Source organism: Chelonoidis abingdonii, chromosome 8 (genome assembly GCF_003597395.2).
Source record: "Chelonoidis abingdonii isolate Lonesome George chromosome 8, CheloAbing_2.0, whole genome shotgun sequence".
Lineage (NCBI taxonomy): Eukaryota > Metazoa > Chordata > Testudines > Testudinidae > Chelonoidis > Chelonoidis abingdonii.
Window position 1 is genome coordinate 39589154 of NC_133776.1, and position 21397 is coordinate 39610550.

A 21397-nucleotide genomic window follows, 5' to 3' on the forward strand; every position below is an offset into this window, starting at 1 on the left:
ATTTAATCATAAACATAGATGATCTCTCTGAGGTGGTTCCTGTTTGTGCTCATTTGTGCAGTGTCTTGGACAATGAGATCCCTGACTGGGACCTTGAGGTGCTACAGTAATAAAAAATTATTTATGAATTCAAGACAAGTTTCCAGATGAAACATTGCAGCATTTTAAGTATTTACACTGGACGGTAGAGTGAAAAAGCAGAAGTTACTTATTACGAAAGCTGTGTATTGCTGTGATTAGAGCTATGGCTTTGAAGTCTTGCAATCAAAAGTCACAATTTTTTAGTTACCATCATATGGATAAGTTGGATTGTTCTTGAAATAGCTGTACCTCACTGCTGTTCTCTGGGTCATTTTATTTCAGGCCCAGCACATCACCGGCTTTACTTCCTTCCAAGCTTTAACTCTGATGTACAAGATAGATGTGAGCTGCTCCAGGTGCCCTTTGGTTATCTAGCTGGCTGCCTGTTTATCTGACACTGACAAAGATCTGAAGTTTAGACCCTGTGTTGTGTAATAGGAACACCGTGAACACATTGTAGATTTTTCTGCTGATTCTTGAGACATATTTTGATTGAAATGTACAGCATGAAATTCCTATTCCAAATCTATGTAAATATTCCAAAAGGTGGATAGAAAGGCCATTGTAGGAATCTGCTTTTTTACACAGATGGCAAACATTACAAAATCCTATTTGTGATGGAATTTATACATGGAGATTAGGATCCAAATTAGATGAGTTCATATTTCAGCATAAAAGGTCTTTGACCAGTCACTGGCTATTTTCTGCTATGCCTTTACAAGAAGTAGTACTTTTGCAGCCTGCACCATACCACTTACTGACATAGGAGATCTACTGTTTGGTAGATATTAGCCTGATCCAAACTTTGGAAAACTTCCTGGCTTCTCCCAAGTTGAACCAAAACCCTTGATGTGAATCTCTTTAAACTTGGATCAGGATCTGAAGTTTGTAGCTCAGAGTCATGTCTGCCTTGTCAGCAGATTTCCTGATGAGTCACATCATTCTTTCATGCTGTCACTAAATCCTATAAGGCGTGAACACTGCTGAGTTCCTTCCAGTCATTCTGGTTGGGTGAAGCACATGTGATCAGAAGAATACTTTTAGTTATCTTAGTTAAACAAAGATCATAGAATACAAACACTGGAGCCCAGCATGAAAGTCCAGTCTGGAACTATATGAACTCCTTGGCTTTTGGTTTTTGAAGGATGTTAGTTTATATGTGTAACCAGTATCTGTGACCTTATGTGTTGGACCACTGCAGATCATGCCAGACAAGCATCCCATTTTGAAAAGTGTAAGCCTCAGTGTACAGTCAGCCCAAAAGGCTACTGTTTGGGCATATTCTGTTTAGGCTTGGTTTTTTTTCAACTTTTCGCAGTCCAAATTGATAACTTAAATTGTCCAGGACCTTTGATTTTTAGTGCCTCTTATTAAGCTGCAGGAATGCTTTGTCCTGCTACTTTCTCTGGGTCCAGGGGTGAAAGTAACTTAAAAGACTTACCAGTACACCAGAGTCCTGAGCCGGGACGTGGCCTCAACCAGAAGAGGTGTGGCCTCAACCGGAAGAGGCAGGCCATTTCAAGATTTAAAGGCTGGGAGCTGCAGGGCCTTTAAATCACCCTGAAGCTACCAGCTGCAGAGGCGGCTGGGAGCTCAGGGGTGAATTAAAGGGCCCAGGGCTCCAGCTGCTGTGGCGCTCCAGGCCCTTTAAATCACTTTTGGAGCCCTGCCACTGCTACCCCAGGGCGGCAGGGCTCGGGTGGGGGTTTAAAGGGCTTGGGGCTCCTGCCACTGCGGGGAACCCAGGGCCCTTTAAATTGCTACTGGACTCCTGCTGCCACTGGGGTAGCGGCGGCAGGGCTCCAGCGATGATTTAAAGGGCCTGAGGCTCCAGCCTCTGCGAGGAGCCCCAGGCCCTTTAAATCCCTGCTGGAGCCTGGCTGCCAGAGCCCTGGAGCTCTGGCAGCAATTTAAACAGTCAGAGGTTCTGGCCGCTGTAGGGAGCCCCGGGCCCTTTAAAGCACTGCCAGAGCTCTGGCAGCAGGGCTCGGGCGGTTCTTTAAAGAGCCTGGGGCTCTCTGCAGGGGCCAGAGCCCTGGGCCCTTTAAATCACCACTGGAGAAGCCGGTCCAGTCTGGCACTGCATACCGGCTCTTGATGGTATGCCATACCAGACCGGAAAAGCTTACTTTCACCTCTGTCTGGGTCAGATTGTCATATTAACTCATACTAAGCAGTACCTTAATTCTATGAAGCTTCTCATTTCAATGGGACTAGCTGTGGAGTGAGATATTACTTAACCTGACAAAAGGTAGCATAATCATCTCTAACTGTGGGGAAAATTATCAATTTTTCCCCATTCACTTTTTAATCAGCTCCTGTGCAAACCTTTCCGGACAAATAGCTTGAGACAAGTTTGTTTCCTAGCATTTCTTTGATGGGGAAAAGTATCCACTCTTCTCAAGGAACTTGGCATAGAAGCTTCTTATTACAAAGCAGAGTCTTATTGTGAACTGTGTGCAAACAAATCATAAGATGAGACAATGGAGAACTCTTGGTGCAAGAGGACACAGAGTATAGAAATCTCAAGAGACTGTCTCATGAACTGATAAGAACATATTCCAAGACTGCCTGGAGTAGCTGACTGCATTTAAGGTATTTTATATTACTGCATAAATTTGATGTTAGCCTTAGATAAGTAATTAAAAACTTTCAGAGAAGAAGAAAGATCCAACTAAAAAGAGTTGTGGAAAGAAATAATTGACAGTACTGCGGTCAGTCTACCTCTTGTTCTCTTTGGGAAACTGAACAATTTCTTTCCTTCCCGCAACATTTTGGGCATTTGGGACATGGTCTGCCTTATAACCCTGGGCATGTTTTGGCTATGCAGCTTTGATTCAGAGCTCTAACCCCAGTAGCACTCAGGCGTCACCTTGGCTTTGCCCAACCTGGTTACTCCTTGCAGTCTGAACTTAGTACCCCGCCAGCCCTGAGTTTGTCCTAAAATCATCCCACTGGAGGCACCAGTCCCTCTCACTGAACATTCACAGAGAAAGTGTTCAGTTCACTGCCTTTACAGAGACAGTAAAACACTCCAACCTGTTAGCTTTCTAGAAGCACTACACTTCACTGAACATACACTGCGTCTATTTATAATAAAAGCCCAACAAGTTTCGTACATGGATTAAGTGATACCAATTAAGAGTGATATAAGTAGAAATGGTTACAAGCAAATAAAAGTGAAAATACACATGTAACAGTCTAAAACTTAATCTAGCAAGATAGTTTTTCAAGATGGTCCCTTCTACCCACAGTCTTCTTTTCAGCTTTTTACTGGTCAGCCTGGCCAGGACCTATCACATAGATCAAATTACTTGGTTTCTTTGTCTCCATAAGGTGAAGAATCAAAATGGAGTCTCTCTATGTGCCTTATATACCCAAGGAATTGCTTTGTTTTGCAAGTCAGGAAGGCTTTCTGGGGATTTAGTCTTCTGTGTCTCTTTGGCATACAAGATCCATGTTAATTCCCTCCCTGTCTCAAGTTCAGGATCAGAATCACCTCGCTGATGTAGCTGGATAGCTTTATTTACTACTACTGTGTACACTGAAATAAAACCATGTTCCTTTGTCTATGGCAGACTTGTTTGTCACCTTTACCTTAGCGAGGCTGTCGGTTTTAAACATGTTCTAATAACATCATACAGAGGGAATTCACAATTTCACATGTAACATTAACACATTTGTTTCACTGTGATATTAATAGCCACTGTGGTGTTAGCTTTCATGTGATACATCGCAAGACATATTTTGTACAAATATAATTGCCGTAGGGTATAGAGCAAGGGTCGGCAACCTTTCAGAAGTGGTGTGCCGAGTCTTCATTTAGTCACTCTAATTTAAAGTTTCGCATGCCAGTAATACATTTTAACATTTTTAGAAGGTCCTTTTCTAGAAGTCTATAATATATAACTAAACTATTGTTGTATGTAAAGTAGATAAGGTTTTAAAAATGTTTAAAAAGCTTCATTTAAAATTAAATTAAAATGCAGAGCTCCCCAGACCAGTGGCCAGGACCTGGGCAGTGTGAGTGCAACTGAAAATCAGCTCGCGTGCCGCCTTCGGCACATGTGCCATAGGTTGCCTAACCCTGGTATAGAATGTGAATACAGGAGTGCCTTGGTCACGCTTCCCTGATGGAATGGACTGGTTTAGATGGCAACTTCTCTTCAAGTGAGAATGGCCACACTTGCTTTAAGAATAACAAGTTGAAATGAAAGATCTCAATCAGATTGGTGTGACTAAGTCTGCTGGGAAAAAAAATTCCTGTAAACATTCAGCATTTTTTTTTTAAAAAAGCCTATTCCAAAAAGTTTAAACACAGTGGGCCAGATCTTCTGCTGGAGAAAGAAAGACATTGGTCGCTTTCTTCCTCCCTGATTTTGGGGGAGCAGCCACGGGCCAGTTCCACCACTGTTCAAATTTAAGCTAGCTGGATTGCCCTTTCTTGGGTGCTAGAGGGCAGCATATTCCAGTCATGGCCTCTCCCACCCCCTCGCATCCAGCTCTCCACACGCACACCCACCAGCAATCTTAAAATGCTCTGCTTGAACAGCTCACCATCCTGAGGATTTGGCCCATTATCTTGAAATTAACTATTCTCATAGCCCCCAAATGCACAATTCACTGGTGGATACAATATAGCTTCTATAAGATTACATCTCAGTTGCTCGGAATACCATGAAACACAACCTTTCTTGAGAGAGAAAAACTTAATTTGGATTATGATTACTCCTCCTCCCGCTTTCTTTTTCTCACTGCAGGCTACAAATCAATCCCAGTGAAAGAATTGGGATGGGCATATATCCTGTGATTGTACAATTGGGGCTTTACTTTGGAAGCCAGCAAAGTGTAGCAATGAACTAAGATCATAGAACAAGATGAACCAACTGTCATCATCTAGCAGTTGGGAGAATCGAAACTGAATAATCTCTTACAGTTGGAGAGAATTGGTTATAATGACTTTCTTAAAACCACACAGCAGGTAAAATGTGAACATATTGTATCATATCACTGCTAATAATGCAGATGTCAGTTTATATTTTACTGAAGCCTGTCCTTCATGGGAACATCCCCCTTTGTCAATTACCCATTACTCAAATTCTGTACTGATAGAGCAGTTATAAGAAGTTGCATGGCTAACCCACCGAACAGGTCTTTGAAAAATTATATGCAACTGTTGTAATAAAAAAACCCCCTCTTTCAAGACCTCCCATCAGCCACGTGCATACAAAAATTATCCATCCCACTTTCCATATGCAGTTTTGTTTACAATAGGTGCACAATCATTTTCATAGAATCATACGATAGGAAGGGACCTCGAGAGATCATCTAGTCCAGTCCCCTGCTTTCATGGCAGGACTAAGTATTATCTAACCTATCTCTGACAGGTGATTTTGCACAATTCCTCATTTGGTTGGCCCTTGAAAAATATGACCATGATAATTCCATTGTCAGTGAATTTAGTTTAGCAGCCAGGATGCATCCGTGAACTTTAATTTTCTCTTTAAAACCAACTTTGGAGAAACATGAAGAGTGTAAATCACTGCAGTTGCTTAAACAGCAAATGAACATTTGACATTTCAAATGTAAGTGTGTAAAATCTAAAGAATGTGAAACAAGAGACCATTATCAGGCTGAAGCAGGACATAAAAATATACAAGTCTTTCTGGGCTGTGTTGATAACTGACCTTAAGGAATGTGCATTATGTCATAGACACTGACAGCTTTAACTAGACAGAAAAACATGAGCACCTTTTTTGTGATAGCAGTGGGTGCCTGGATTATCTTTACTGACCTTATCCAAAAAATAATAAAGACTTCAATTCCTCATTTTGTTCTTACTATTATTTTGTTTTATTTGTCTTTTGACTAACAGCTCAATTAAGAAAAAGGCTACTATGCAAGCTGTGCCAAGATGTCAACTCCTGCAACCTTGCATGTTGCCTTTCTGATGTGATTCATCTTGAGAACCATATATTAAGAAGCAGACACAACTTGTAAGGCCTTGACCACATGAGAAAGTTGTGCTGTTTTAACTACACTGGTTAAATGTAGAAGCAGTTACTCTGGTATTAAGGGATATACTATGTATAGCTATGCCCATATTAGACAGGGAATAATTGTATTGGTGTCAGGTGCCTTTATTATCAGTATAACTGCATTGAGACTGGCTTTTACTTGTATAACTATTTCACAAAAAAAATAACAATGCTAACTGACACAGCTGTACTAGTAACACTTTCACGTGCAGCCCAGAGAGTAGGCCATGTATGTATTCCATGCTGTGCTGCTGTGCATGCCACATCATGCCTTTTTCTTTTCATATTGAAAATCAACAGGAATCCTGAACTATGACAACATCACTTTAACCAGAAAGACAGCATTATGGACTTGCTAAAAGCTTTCCCCACTGTGCCCCAAACTGGATCATCATGTTTGTCTTGTTTGTGGCACTAGATGCTTCAACGTGGTCTCAGAGCTCTGAAGAATCTAGCACACCTGTGCACATTATGCTTATTGGAAATGCTAACTCATTTTCAGGGCCTCTAAATCCCTGCTCCCTCTCCTCACCCATATATAGGGCTTAAAACCAGTGATTGGATAAGGATTCTTACTGGGCCAAATCCTTGCAGGGTTGGAGTTTCTGGAAGCACCTCAGGATTTAACCCAATAGGTTCATTTTAAAAACAAGAAAAGTAATTTGCACTAAGCAATGCAATGGTAAGGGCTGCATTTGAAAGGTGCTGAGCATCCTCTGGTGCAGGGTGAGCTGAGCACCACAGAACTGCAAAGCTTGCAGCAAAACCTAGATATTAGTTTTTTTGTGCCATCTAAGAAGATACTTTTTAAATGTTCATTTAACAGATTCCAAAATAAATTCTGTTTGTATAATATTCCCTACACCACCAATGAACACCACCAAAGTTTGTAATTTTGCCTCTGTTGCATGTGTATTTAGAAATTGTCTTGTTGCTCTGAAGATCTGTTCTGGAATTGTAATAGAATTCACTAAAGTATAATTCCAGCCATAGATTACACTACTGGGAACAATGTTTACATGTGGGTTACTCTAGCTTCCCTTTAAAGCTGTCTGGCTGAGACTGTGTGCTTGCAGCTTTCCCTAAGTGTCAGAACTGCATACTCTTTAACCTAGACTCTGTAGGAGAATAAGGTTTCATTAGACTAATGTCTCCTGCATAAAGCCCGAGGGCTGCTGATTGGAAGATGACATCTTGTCCAAAGACACGTGGAGTTCTTATGAAGGAAGTATGAGAGCTATACCATTGGAAATGAATCCTATTTGAAATACAGCTTGAACCATAATATAATGCCTATACTGTCATGAACTGGTTAGTGTGCATCATTGTCTTCTACTGATAATTTATTAATGATGCTCACTATGTGTCAGAGCCCCTATATTGCTATTGGCAAATCTTCTTAATCCAAGTCCCAGTTTGAAGCAGAAGGGTCAGAGTCCTCTTGCATGAAATTACCATCGCGCAGTGCCAAAAGGCATGCTGACAATCATGGTGTCTCCAGGGAAGACATTGATTTATTTGGTGTATTTGTTATCTCTGCTACATATAAAACTGTAAAGGAATGGATATTCTCTCTAGTATGTACTTAAAAGTACTGGCATGGGTTTTTTATTTAAAAATGCATCTCATCCAGCAAACAAATATTTAGATGCATTTTAAAAGATGTTATGTATTATTTAACAAGTTCCCTTGAATGAATAATAAAAGCCAGTACCACAAAACAAACAAACTCAGATATTAAAACTCGTCATAAACGTAACATGTTATCATAATTTGGTTTCTTTATTTACAAAATACACATCAATATAAATATTTAAAACAATAACTACAGTGAGGAGAGACATGATTATAGTGAGAATGCTTAGTGCAGTGAAAACTTGCCTTTCCAATTCCATTTTTAGTTTGGAATAGGGCCTTTTTTCATAATAGGATAAAACTGTAGTGAATTAATGGCAAATATATATCCCGAATGAAGTCAGTTTTGTATATAATGTGAGCCCAAGGAGTATATTGCAGCCTAGAGGTGCAGCTTTACATTTGCTCCATATAATAAGCTCAATACCAAACTGGCAAACATTAACAAATGTTTAACCCAAAGAGTTTTTCACATGATTTCATAAATATTTAATCCAATGTAACTTTAAAATACCTCAAAAATCTGTTGGTGCAAATATTAATCTAAACATGGACTAAATGTAAAACCCATGAAACAAACTGCATTATGGCCGTGGTCCTACAAGCTGCTCCATAAAAGTGTGGGCACCGACTTCAGGTAACTGCCTGCAAACTCAGGCTCTGTGTGTGCATATTTGATCTTCTCACCTTGCCTCTGCCTTCATATCCATCTCTGCCAAGACTACTATCTTTCTCAACTGGCCTTTCACACACATTCATCTAACAACAAGTGTTTTTACCAAATTGCTAAATTCAAAGCCATAACCACATGAAACTTCCTTGGTTTAGGGCTGAAACATTCTGTTGTGTACCCATGCCAAAAGAATATGACTTCGAAAAAATCTAGGGATTGGCTCAAATGGTCCAAATAAGAGGGAGTTTCCTCATAACTGCATTAGCATCAGCAGATGTCATCTTGTGTGGCCTGTTTTGCAGTATTGAAGTGTTATGTCTCCCTGTCAAAAGCTGCACTAGATGTGAGAGAACATGAACATCCGTGGCATAGCTGTACATGGACCAGTCATAATCTGCTTCCCAACACTGGAGAGCATGAGGGATTTGGAAGACTTGCAGTGAGGGGTTCTGGACATGTTCATGGCCCCATAGGGGAAGTTTTTTGGGAGAGGTGAAGGGCTCCCCTATCTATTTGCATTGCTGCATTAGTGTTGTCTTTTGAAAACGGGTAACAAGAAGTTCCTCTCCTCAACCTCCACTCCAGCAACTTCTGCAGGAATTAAGTCTTTGAAAGACAAATCTCTAGGCACTGTCTTTCAGTGGTTGAGCTGCCTTCCCTCTCCCCACTCTGCCCCCTCCTCCCCCATGAACAGCCATATAAAGCCCTGGGTCTATTCATTTTATCTGAAATATCCCCATTTGTGCCCATGCAGGTGATAGTATGCACTCTGCTGCACACCAGCTAAGAAAACTGCCTTTAAAAAAACTGGATCCCTTTCTGACCGTATACATTTCTTAAACACTTGGAAAAGAGATTTCCCATTTCTATTACCACTACTGTTCAGTTATAGTTAGACACTCACGTTTCTCAATTTTTTCCCCTCCCATCAGGAAGGTTACAAATTTGTAACCTCCAGCTGATTTCCCCCTCCCCCACCTTATGGCTGACTGAAAACTGCAGAGGATTTTTTCTTTTGGTTGTCATTGCACTGGGATTCTGGATTAAATTCAGAGCTCTCCCATGTACAACCTGCATTACTTTGCATAAATGACTTACTCTCTCATACCTCCTCTGTGCTGATACAACTTTATCCCCATCCTTTCATGGTCTTGTTTATTTTGCAGTAGGGGCTGTCTCTTGTGATGTGTTTTTTCCAGAGTTTAGCAAATGGGTCCAGATCAAATCTGCGGCTTCTGTAACCCACGTATGACTAGAATATATGCCCTATTTACAGTGTTTGAATCAAATCTTTTGGAATGAGATCTTTAGTTCCTCACCTGATGCCATTTGTGAAAACAAGTGGCACATTCTTTCTACATTTGGGTTTAATCTTTACTCTCTCAAGTAAATACTCTGAAACTCAAAATTGCCACCTCTCTGGACAAGGAAGTATGCTAGCTGCACCATTATGTCCCACTTCCTGGAACGACAGTTCTGCGCTCACCACTTGTATTCATATTATTGAGGATAGCTTTTTTAAAAAGTCAGTTTGTTCTCTTGATGGATCACATTGTATCTGAACATCAGGGCTGAGAGAAAACTGACTTTTCCTGTTACTTTAATTAGGGCTATTACAGAAATGCATGTTCTTTTTCTGTGAGTATCACATTAGCAAGGCATACTTTGAAGCTGCTGTTTCTCCTTGCATGTAATTATGCAGTAATCTGCTACTCTAATTTACCTCTTTTCTTTGCCCTGGTTTGGAATGATCTTCAGTGTAAAGACAGTTCAGAGAGAGGAAAAAAAAAAAAAAGAAATCCGTTATTAATCCTGAAGTTTCATTTTCTCTTCTCTTTTCTCCTTAGGGAGATCTGCAACTTCCTTTTCTGCTTCTATTTTTGTAGTACCAGATATGAAAACATGCATGAGAGGTAAATGTAATTCACAATGTACTAAAATAGAGTGCTTTAGGACTTCATAAATTCCACCAAAGTCCATTTTCTTTAGGACTCCTACTCTATTCGATTAGCATGACATTTACAACAATCTGATTCTTTTCTGCTCTTTTCTTTTGGTTTATGCCACTGATCCTTCCTGAGGAAGAAATGTGCTTCAGTTATGGATAAGTTAAAAGAGTGACCTGATTCTCCTCCCTTTACACATATTTTGCAGTGGTGTAACTACATGGACTTCTGACTCACTGATTTTAATTAGACTAGAACAGGCCCCATAAGTTTAAATTTCAAAACTCTCGACTGAAATTTGAATTTACAGTGTTATTTTTTAAAAATGGACTATTATTTTAAGCCCGCAAACATGATTGTGGGCATAAAAATACAGGCTGAAATGACAGTAGAGCTGATCAAAGATTACAATAAAAATATTTACTGAACAGAGTTAATTATTTTACCTGTATCCACTGACTAATATATTTGCCAAATACTGTTCAACCAGATATGGAGATGGTTGAATACTCAATCAAGTATTTAATATATTTGAATAGCAGAGAAAATTTGGCAAGTGTAATTTCAGGTAGCGCTAGGCTTCACTCAGTCCTAGAATTCAGCCATCTGGCACTTTTACTGTATATCACAGAAACATCTAGGTGCCTCCAATCATGTCAGAGTCCCTTTCTGCTTACAAAACCCCAAATTCTGAAGACACTTAAGCACTTGAATAACTTCCAGCTCATGGACAATCCTAGTGAGTTCAATGGAATTACTCAGATGATTTACTCACACATGGAAGTGTTCGTAGAATTAGGGCCATATACTTTAATCAAGCCATTTAATTAGGGTCTTATTCAAATAGAATGTATCAAGGGAAACAATGTGTGGATGTGGAGGGAGGAAGGATCAGTAACAAAAAAAATAATGGTCTGTTTTAGGGTATAACAGCTGTGTTTATAACTCATAGCCAATCAGTAATGCTAACTTCTGCTTGCTACCTAAATAGCAATTATAGCAGCCAATCTGGTCCAGCAGGTGTGTGTACAATTTGCATTTCACCTACTATTGATTACACCAGCCCTTACGTACAGATACACCTTCGAGGATAGTTTGAAATTTTTAAAAGCGGACTAGCTCTTGATCTCATTCAAATCAGTGGGAGTTCTGTCCCTGACTTCAGTAGGACAAGGAGCAGCTAAAATAATGGGGGAGTTAGCACTGCAAATGGAAAGAGGGAAATCTCCACTAGCATTTCTTGATATGAATAAACCAATGATCCCTACTCCTGCTACTTCTTTCTCTGTGTAGTCAGCACTGGTCGAGACCTACAACAATTAAGATAGAAGAACTAAGTGGCAATTGTCAGCTCTTCCCCTACCTTTGTGCCTCCCAGACCATCCGCAGTAATTGACTCTTCAGTCTGCACCCTAACTGTCTCTCTGAAAATCTTCAGCAGGTGCACGCTGCAGCTAAAGGTCTTGTGTGGATGAGCTTCTCATGGTATTGAAATGGAAAATCTTAAACAAACAAAACCCCACTATGTTGCTGTGTGATGTGCTTGGTAAAGAAGAAAATATATATCAGGTTTGCATCACAGTTGGCTGAACCTGACAGCTGTTTATGTTGAAAGAATTAAAATAAATATACTGTAGTTTAGGACTTTATCCATCCCATGCTGGGCTTGGAACTACTTCTATGCATGGATTACTTTAATTCAGGCATGCCTTTATGTAGAACCATGTATTATTTGACATAATTTGGGATGCCATCAAGCTTAAAATGGCCATCAAACAACTTTTGCGCTTTTAAAGATGGCTTTTACTTATTCTGCATAAAATCTTTTAAAATATAACCATTGAAAAGGAAAAGCGGTATGTGTGGAGTTTTTTTTTAACAAGATTGTTTAAAAGTTCTCAGCTATGCCCCACTGATTTGTTAATGTAGGGTTGCTTATGTACAATGGCCTACTGCCCTTGACTGCGTGTCCCTTCTGAGCTGGTTCCGCTCATCTTGGCTCTAGCTCATCATCCCAGCTCAAACTGTGGGAACAAGGTCTTCACCCGTTCCTTGTCCCTCTTCCCCACTTCCCATCTATTCACAAGGTGGATGAGATATAGCAGCTCCAGAAAGCCTGTCATCTCCCTTCTCCATGTGCTTAGACTAATGATGTGGGTATCCTGTCTTACAGGGGAGCAAGTGAGTACTTGATTGCCCCTTCACTTCTGTGTGCAAGCCTATATAGGGCAAGCGACAATCTTGCCCATAACAGACATAGACAAAGTGGTAATGAAAATACACTGGAATAAGAGCAATTAACTCTACACACATGAATAAACTCTGAACAGTTTACACAGCCTTCCATTCCAATAGGGAACCAAAACAATTTGCCGGTGCAGCCTCAGATCTCCATATACGCCTAACCTGTGTTGTAAGCCAGAGACAAACTTGCATGGGACTTTCAAAGGGGGTGATATGTGCACAGAAATGGGTGATGTGTTGAGTCAGGTCTCAGAGATATTACTCATTTTCATAACTGCCCATTTATCCTGCCCTATGGAAAGCTAGTCATGGATTAGGCAGGGACATACCAAGAGGTGCAGGGGAAGGTAGTGCCCATTCAGCTCATTTACAACTCTGCTTGCCACTCCACTTCAAGAGAGGAAGCAGCTGTGGATACATACAGGTGCACAATGGGTCTCAGTGGAAACTGCTTGGAGCTGAGCATTTCTGAGAATTGGGCACCACTACAGTTAGGTGCCTAAATGGGAGACAAACTCTTTGGAAAAATCTGCCCTCAAGGAAGGGTGCTGAGCACTTCTGGAAGTGAGTCCCTTAGGTTTGTTGTGGGTGCTGTCTATTGAGAGAGGCTGATAGGGTTTAGGGATGAGAGACGGAAGCAGGCTGGTGGTGGAAGGCTGAGGGTCAGGGCCAGCTCTGGCTTTTTTGCTGCCCCAAGCAAAAAAACCCAAAAACCTGTGGGGCAGCCGGAGCCAGGGTGCAGACGGACTCCCTGTGCTGCAGACGTGCCCCGGATAGTGAGGGGGAGGGGAGAGGGAGCGGGAGGGGGAGAGAGAGAAGGCAGGAAGCCAGGGCTTCATCGGGGCGCTCACCACACGGCCCCGACTGTCGTGCTGCCTGCCGGGAGAGTTCCGCGCTGCTCTGCTCGGCGGGGAGGGAAGGACGCAGGCTGCCCTGCCGGCTTGCTACAGACCTGGCACCGGCTGGGGCAGACGGAGCGCACAGCCCACTCCCAGCAGGGTGCTCCCCTCCTCCATACCACCACCCCCTACAGGGCGGCTGGATTGGCAAACAAAACAAACCAACCAAACAAAAAGCAGCCATGCCACCCTAGGATTGAACGGAAGCCGCCCTGTAGAATCTGCCACCCCAAGCACGAGCTTGCTCAGCTGGTTCACGGAACTGGCCCTGCTGAGGGTGGTTGACAGAGCTGAGGGAGGGTGACATAGACCCTGGTCTATGATGCAGCCAGGGCCGGCTCCAGTTTTTTTGTCACCCCAAGCGGCAAAAAAAAGAAAAAAAAAGAAAAACCGTTTGAGCTGCTGAGTGAATTGCCACCGAATACTAAAGCAGAGCACTTGAGCTACCTACTGCTGAAATGCTGCCAAAGACCTGGACGTGCCACCCCAATAACAGATGGACTGCTGCCCCATTCTATTGGCCACCCCAGGCACCTGCTTCATCCACTCATGCCTGGAGCTGGCCCTGGGTGCAGCAGCAGACTTTACAGGGGTTTGTTGCTATGTCCAGAGTTTTCCTCTGTCCAGGGTTCAGTTCTTGCACTTACGTCTTCTAGATTCACTGCAAACTCGAGAAGACTATAGGCTGTGTTCTAATCCTGCTCAAACTTTATTTTTTGACAGGCAGAGTGTTGCTCATATTTAAAATAGTTCCAGCCATTGACTGATGAGCGGGGAAAAAGAACAGCTAGGAAGAATTAACAGCCTTCACCTGGTTTTATATGATCCTGAATAAAGATTATTCAACCAGACTCTTTCATCTGGAAGCATGATTTCATCTATTATCCCCAGGCAAAAAGCTTTGCTAGCCTAGAGTTAAGGGTGAAAGAATATATTGCTTACTTCAGCCAAAAATCCCGTCAGTGATTGCTGTGGTGTTTCTAAACAAAACAAAACAAATACTGCACATGCTATAAATGCACAGCTAAGGTCACCCAAACAACCTTAACTCTGACCTCAAAGTGCAACGGTGAAAATAACCAGCAGCATTGTCAGCATCCATCAGTCACACAGGATCATCTTCAGGAGTTACCAGAAAAATGTGGATGCCTTGCTCCTAATTGTAATTAAATTTAATGAAGGATACATTTGTTTATACATTACTATAGACCAGTGGTGGCCAAACATACTGACTATCTGAGCCGCATACAACAATCTTCAGCGGTCTGAAAGCCAGGGTGCACGAGGCAGGGATCAGGGCTTCAGCCCTACTCCTGCTGAAGCTCTGAGCCCTGGCAGGCACATCCTGTGGCAAGACCTCACCCCTGCCCCCCGCTGGGCAGAAGCCAGAGGCGACACATGGGGGGCCACATGGATGCATGTTCCGCCTACATTTTTGGCAGGGTTTGCTGGACCAACTTGGTCATATGGTGCCACCAGTCTCCCTCCCTAAATGGCAGCTGCTGGAGCCGACAAACTGGGAGTTGCTGAAGCGAGGTGGTGGGAGCCAGTGGCAAATAGCTGGGAGCTGCAGGGAGAGCCACTGCTTTTGCTGCTGCTGCTTCTCCTCACAGAGCTAAAGCAGCCACCCCTTCCTGTAGCTCCCAGCTCTTTGCAGCTGCCTCTCCACAAGGAGCTAACATCTGGGAGTTGCAGGGAGGGGTGGCTGAGGATAAAAGGGTGCCTGTTTGGGGGCCAAGCTGTTTGGGGGCCAAACCTTTAAATTGTGCCCCCCGCTGTCCACAGGCACCAGTTGTCTCTGGCAGAAGCCCCTAGCCCCACCATCCTGCTGCAGTGGAGAAGCCCTGAACCTCCTCCCATCCCAGTCTGGTAGCCAGAGAATGGGGGGGGGGACATATGGGGGGCTCTATGAGCAACACTTTGACTTTAAAAGAGCCACGTGTAGCTCAAGAGCCACAGTTTGGCCACCCCTGCTTTATATTTTCACTCTAAAATGTGGCTAATGGAACACTACAGAGTGCATATATAATATTGGACATAATCCATGACCTCTTAAATACAAACTCCCCATCCCTTCTAAGAGTAGAGTAATCATTAAGCCACCTGATTCTGCCTCACTTAAGGGGAATCACAGAAAACAAGATGTGCCTTTAGTGTGCCCAGAACACATCCTGATTCTGGTGGCCAGCTTGTGAAGTGCATTCTGGAATCAGTAGCTCCCACCTGGCAATGCTTTCAGAGGGACAGGAAAGGCTGTATTTTAGCGGCCTGAGGCGACCTCAACTGCAAGCGCAATCCATGAGACTAGATAGTTGCTATGTATCAGGGGTTCTCAAACTTCATTACATCACGACCCCTTTCTGACAAACAAAAATTACAGTCCCCCAAAAGAGGGGGACTGACGCTTGAGCTCCACCGCCCCGGGAGGGGGGACCAAAGTCAAAGCCCAAAAGCTTCAGGAGGCCTGTATCCTGAGCTCTGAAGTCTAGATGTGCTTTTGTTTTATTTCACCCACTAGCGGAGAACAAGCACGTAGGGTCACACCAAAGGACTGCATAGGGCAGCGACAGAGACGGAGCAACTGAGCTCATGTGCATTAGTTACTCCAACGTGTTAACAAAATGGGGAGGGAGCAAACAAAAACACCCATCTCTTTTGCAGTGAAAACAAAGCCCTTGCTATGATAAGTTATGATGCTCAGACAGTCACTAATGGTTATTGCTCGTGCTTTTGGAAACAAGCTTGTAACCTTCTGTTGTCTTACCCTTCACCCGAGGTTAATCATTTCTGCATCAGTGTTGTTTATAAGGCAACAAGTCCAGAAGCATTGTTATTGATTGCAGCTCTAATGACTACGAGTGCAATCTTGTGGTTTTGAATCTTATAATGATTATGGTAATTTAAAAGTTGTGTTCTGTGGAAACAAAGTCAAGTTGGAGTAAATGGGGAAATGCCTATTATGTTACACACAGATTTGTGCACATCGGTGGCCTTCTTTTGAATACCCCTAAACTTTGGATACAGATTTGGACAGACATTGGATCTCTGTAGCCCAGGCCTGTCTCCAATTTCAGCAACAAAGTTGGAGGGACTACTTTCCTTCAGACTGCACAAACATGCAGCGCTTACATTCTTGCAAACCCACAGTTTATGCAGAGATTATTTTATGTTTAGCTATCACTCTCTAGCAACTGGGGCCCAGCCAGCCACAGATCTATATAAACAACAGATTTTACACATTAGATAGTTCTTATGGAGCTCATTTAGCACACAGTGCAGTGTAAATCTACCAGTTGAGATCTAACCCCACCCCGATGACCATTTTTTTTTTTTTGCCAACAAAAGCAATGGGGTAACATTTAAAACAAAAAAATAGTGAAATCAAATCAGACGTGTATTCCTGTAAAGGCGGAGTACTTAATATTATAAATGACTACCAGATGTGAAACAGCAAAATGCGTATTCTTCCACAAATAATAATTTGATTAATAATGCATTTTTTTTTTTACTATGGAGTCCAGCTCTCTGTCACAGGGTACATACTTCAATTCTAATACGTAACACAGGGAAAAGTATGCAAATTTGGAAGTAGAATTGTTTGTTGTACATCAATGGACGGGGGAAAGCCTTTGCATCCTAGGACATTGGGCCTCCATGTAATAAGCATTAGGACAACTGTAGCTTGCCTTTCTTCTGGCAGAAAATAAACCATAGTTTATTATATTGGTTTAAAAAATTGGACCAATTCATGGCCAGTCTGCCAGTATATCTTTGCCTTTAATCATTTCTTATATTCCAAGAGGAATCCTGGCAGAACATATATACATAAAGGAACATTATAAATTGTTTTAAGGATATTCATAATCACTTCACCCAGTATTAAATTTTTAGTGAAAAGTTTATATTTAAGAACAATTCAAAATAGAAATCATCCAGGGAGCCTGTCTACTGACATATAGCCAGGCACTTCCATGCCTGTGAACTGAAAACATATCAACTTGTAGCACTGTGTGTGGTCAAAACAATAATTAAAAATAGATAATCAAACACCATAAAAGATAACCATAGGAGTCTAATCAGCACAGGTTTCAGAGTAGCAGCCGTGTTAGTCTGTATTTGCAAAAAGAACAGGAGTACCTGTGGCACCTTAGAGACTAACAAATTTTTTTCAGCATGAGCTTTTGTGAGCTACAGCTCACTTCTTTAGCTCATGCCGAAATGAATTTGTTAGTCTCTAAGGTGCCACAAGTACTCCTGTTCTTTAATCAGCACAGTTTCTACAAAGGAAAATCATGTCTCTTAGAATGAAGACATGGATAGTGAACGATCAGCTGTTGTGACCTGCTCAGAATGTGCTATATTTGTCTTTCTCCCAGAGGACAGAAGCAACTTCGTCTGTACGAAGTGCAAGCTGGTCTGCATATTGGAAGAGAAGGTTAGAGGACTGGAGAACCAGGTATCAACCCTGCATTGCATCAGAGAAAATGAAGATTTTCTGGATAGAAGTCAGTGTTTGGTTCTGGAAGCAAAACATGCTATGGAATCAGAGAATGTGGTGCAGAATGGGAAAGAGTATTAGCAGCAGGTGACCTCCAGAAGAAGAAAGAGGAGAACCTATGTACCCCCAATGCAGATGGAGGTGTGAAATCATTTTGAGACTCTCTCCACAGGTACTACTGTGGAGAAGGATTTGGAAGAGCCCTCTGAATGAAAGGATCAGAAGGAGACCCCATCGGCCGAAAGGCATGCGATGCATTGTCCTAGGGATGGGGGTTCCATGACCACCATTTCCAAGAGGAAAAGGTGGGTGGTGGAGGTCAGGGACTCCCCCCTAAGGGGGACGGAGTCCTCCATCTGCCGACCGGACCGGGAGACTCAACAAGTGTGCTGCTTGCCTGGAGCTAGAATCCAGGATGTGACAGAGTGTTTGCCAACACTGATCAAGACCCTGGATCTCTACCCCTTCCTACTTCTTCATGTGGGCACCAATGATACTGCCAAGAATGACCTTGAGCAGATCACTGCAGACTAGGTGGCTCTGGGAAGAAGGATAAAGGAGTTTGAGGTGCAGGTCATGTTCTTATCCATCCTCCCTATTGAAGGAAAAGGCCCAGGTAGGGACCATCGAATTGTGGAGGTGAATGTATGGTTATATAGGTGGTGTCGGAGAGAGGGCTTTGGATTTTTCGACCATGGGATGTTACTCCAGGAAGAAGAATTGCTAGGAAGAGATGGGATCCACCTAAGGAAGAAAAGGAAGAGCATCTTCGCAGGCAGACTTGTTAACCTAGTGAGGAAGGCTTTAAACTAGGTTCGCTGGGGGATAGTGACCTAAGCCCAGAGGTAAATGAGGGAGTGGGATACCGGGAAGAAACACAAGGAGGAGAGTACAAGACAGGAAGCCTCCTGATCCCTACTGAGAAAGTGGGGCAATGGGCTAGTTATCCTAGGTGCGTGTACACAAACACAAGAAGCCTGGGAAACAAGCAGGAAGAATTGGAAGTCCTGGCACAAGCAAGGAACTATGATGTGATTGAAATAACAGAAACTTGGTAGGCAGTTCACATGACTGGAACACTGTCATGGATGGGTATAAACTGTTCAGGAAGGACAGGTATCGGAGGGAAGTTGCATTGTATGTAAGAGAGTGGTATGGTTGCTCACTGATCCATTTTGAAACTGGAGAAAAGCCTGTTGAGAGTCTTTGAGTTAAGTTTAGAGGTGAGAGCAACAAGGGTAATGTCATGGTGGACGTGTGCTATAGACCATGAGATCAGAAGGAGGAGGTAGACAAAGCTTTCTTCGGACGACTAACTGAAATCTCCAGATCACAGGCCCTGGTTCTAACGGGGACTTCAGTCACGCTGACATCTGCTGGGAGAGCAATACAGCAGTGCACAGACAATCCAGGAAGTTTTTGGAGAGTGTTGCGGACAACTTCTTGGTACAAATGCTGGAGGAACTGACTAGGGGCCATGCTCCCCTTGACCTACTGCTTGGAAACAAGGAAGAATTGGTAGGGGAAAGGGAAGTAGAATTGGGTGGCAACCTAGGCAGTAGTGACCATAAGATGGTTGAGTTCAGGATCCTGAAAAAAGGAAGAAAGTACAGCAGCAAAATATGGACTCTGGACTTCAGAAAAGCAGACTTAGATTCCCTTAGGGGACTGATGGGCAGGATCCCCTGGGAGGCTAATATGAGGGGGAAAGGAGTCCAGGAGAGCTGGCTGCATTTTAAAGAAGCCTTATTGTGGGGGCAGGAGCAAACCATCAAAATAGCAAGTATGTCAGGTGACAAGCTTGGCTTATCAGTGAAATCTTCGGTGAGCTTAAACTCAAAAAAGAAGCTTACAAGAAGTGGAAATTTGGACAGATGACTAGGGAGGAGTATAAAAATATTGCTAGAGCATGCAGGGTTGTAATCAGGAAGGCCAAGTCACAATTGGAGTTGCAGCTAGCAAGGGATGTGAAGGGTAACAAGAAGGGTTTCTACAAGTATGTTAGCAACAAGAAGAAGGTCAGGGAAAATGTGGGACTCTTATTGAATAGGAAAGGCAACATAGTGACAGATGATGTAGAAAAAGCTGAAGTACTCAATGCTTTTTTTGCCTCAGTCTTCACAGATGAGGTCAGCTCCCAGACTGCTGCACTGGGGAACGTAGTATGGGGAGGAGGTGAGCAGCCCTCAATGGTGAAATAACTGGTTAAGGACTATTTAGAAAAGCTGGACATGCACAAGTCCATGGGTCCAGATCTAATGCATTGGAGGATGCTGATGGAGTTGTCTGATGTGATTGCAGAGCCATTGGCTACTAACTTTAAAAAATTGTGGCAACCCGGGGAGCTTCTGGATGACTGGAAAAAGGCAAATATAGTGCCCATATTTTAAAAAGGGAAGAAAAAGAACCAGGGAACTGCAGACCAGTCAGCCTCACTGCAGTCCCTGGCAAAATGATGGAGCAAGGAATCAATTTTGAAGCACTTTGAGGAGAGGAAGCTGATCAGGAACAGTCAACATGGATTCACCAAGGGTAAGTCATGCCTGACCAACCTGATTGAAGAGATAACTTCTATGATGAGATAACTGGCTCAGTGGATATGGGGAAAGTGGTAGATGTGATATATCTTGACTTTAACAAAGCTTCTGATATGGTCTCTCATAGTATTCTTGTCAGCAAGTTAAAAAAATATGGATTGGATGAATGGACTATAAAGTGGATAGAAAGCTAGCTAGACTGTTGGGTTCAATGGGTAGTGATCAATGGCTCAATGTCTGTTGGCAGCTAGTATCAAGCGGAGTGCCTCAGGGGTCAGTCCTGAGGCAGGTTTTGTTCAACATTTTTATTAATGATCTCGATGATGGGATTAATTGCGTCCTCAACAAGTTCGCAGATGATACGAAATGGGGAGAGGTAGATATGCTGGAAGGTAGGGATAGTTTCCAGAGTGACTTAGACAAATTGGAGGATTGGGCCAAAAGAAATCTGATGAGGTTCAACAAGGACAAGTGCAGAGTCCTGCACTTAGGAAGGAAGAATCCCATGTGTCGCTACAGGCAGGGAACCAACTGGCTAAGCAGCAGTTCTGCAGAAAAGGAACTGAGGATTACAAGAAGTTGCATATGAGTCAGCAGTGTGCCCTCATTGCCAAGAAGCCCAGTTGCATATTGGGCTGCATTAGATGGAGCATTGCCAGCAAATCGAGGGAAGTGATTATTCCTCTCTATTCAGCACTGGTGAGGCCACACCTGGAGTACTGCATCCACTTTTGGTCCCCCCACTACAGAAGGGATATGGACAAATTGGAAAGAGTTCAGTGGAGGGCAACAAAAATAATTAGGGGGCTGGGGCACATGACTTATGAGGAAAGGCTAAGGGAACTG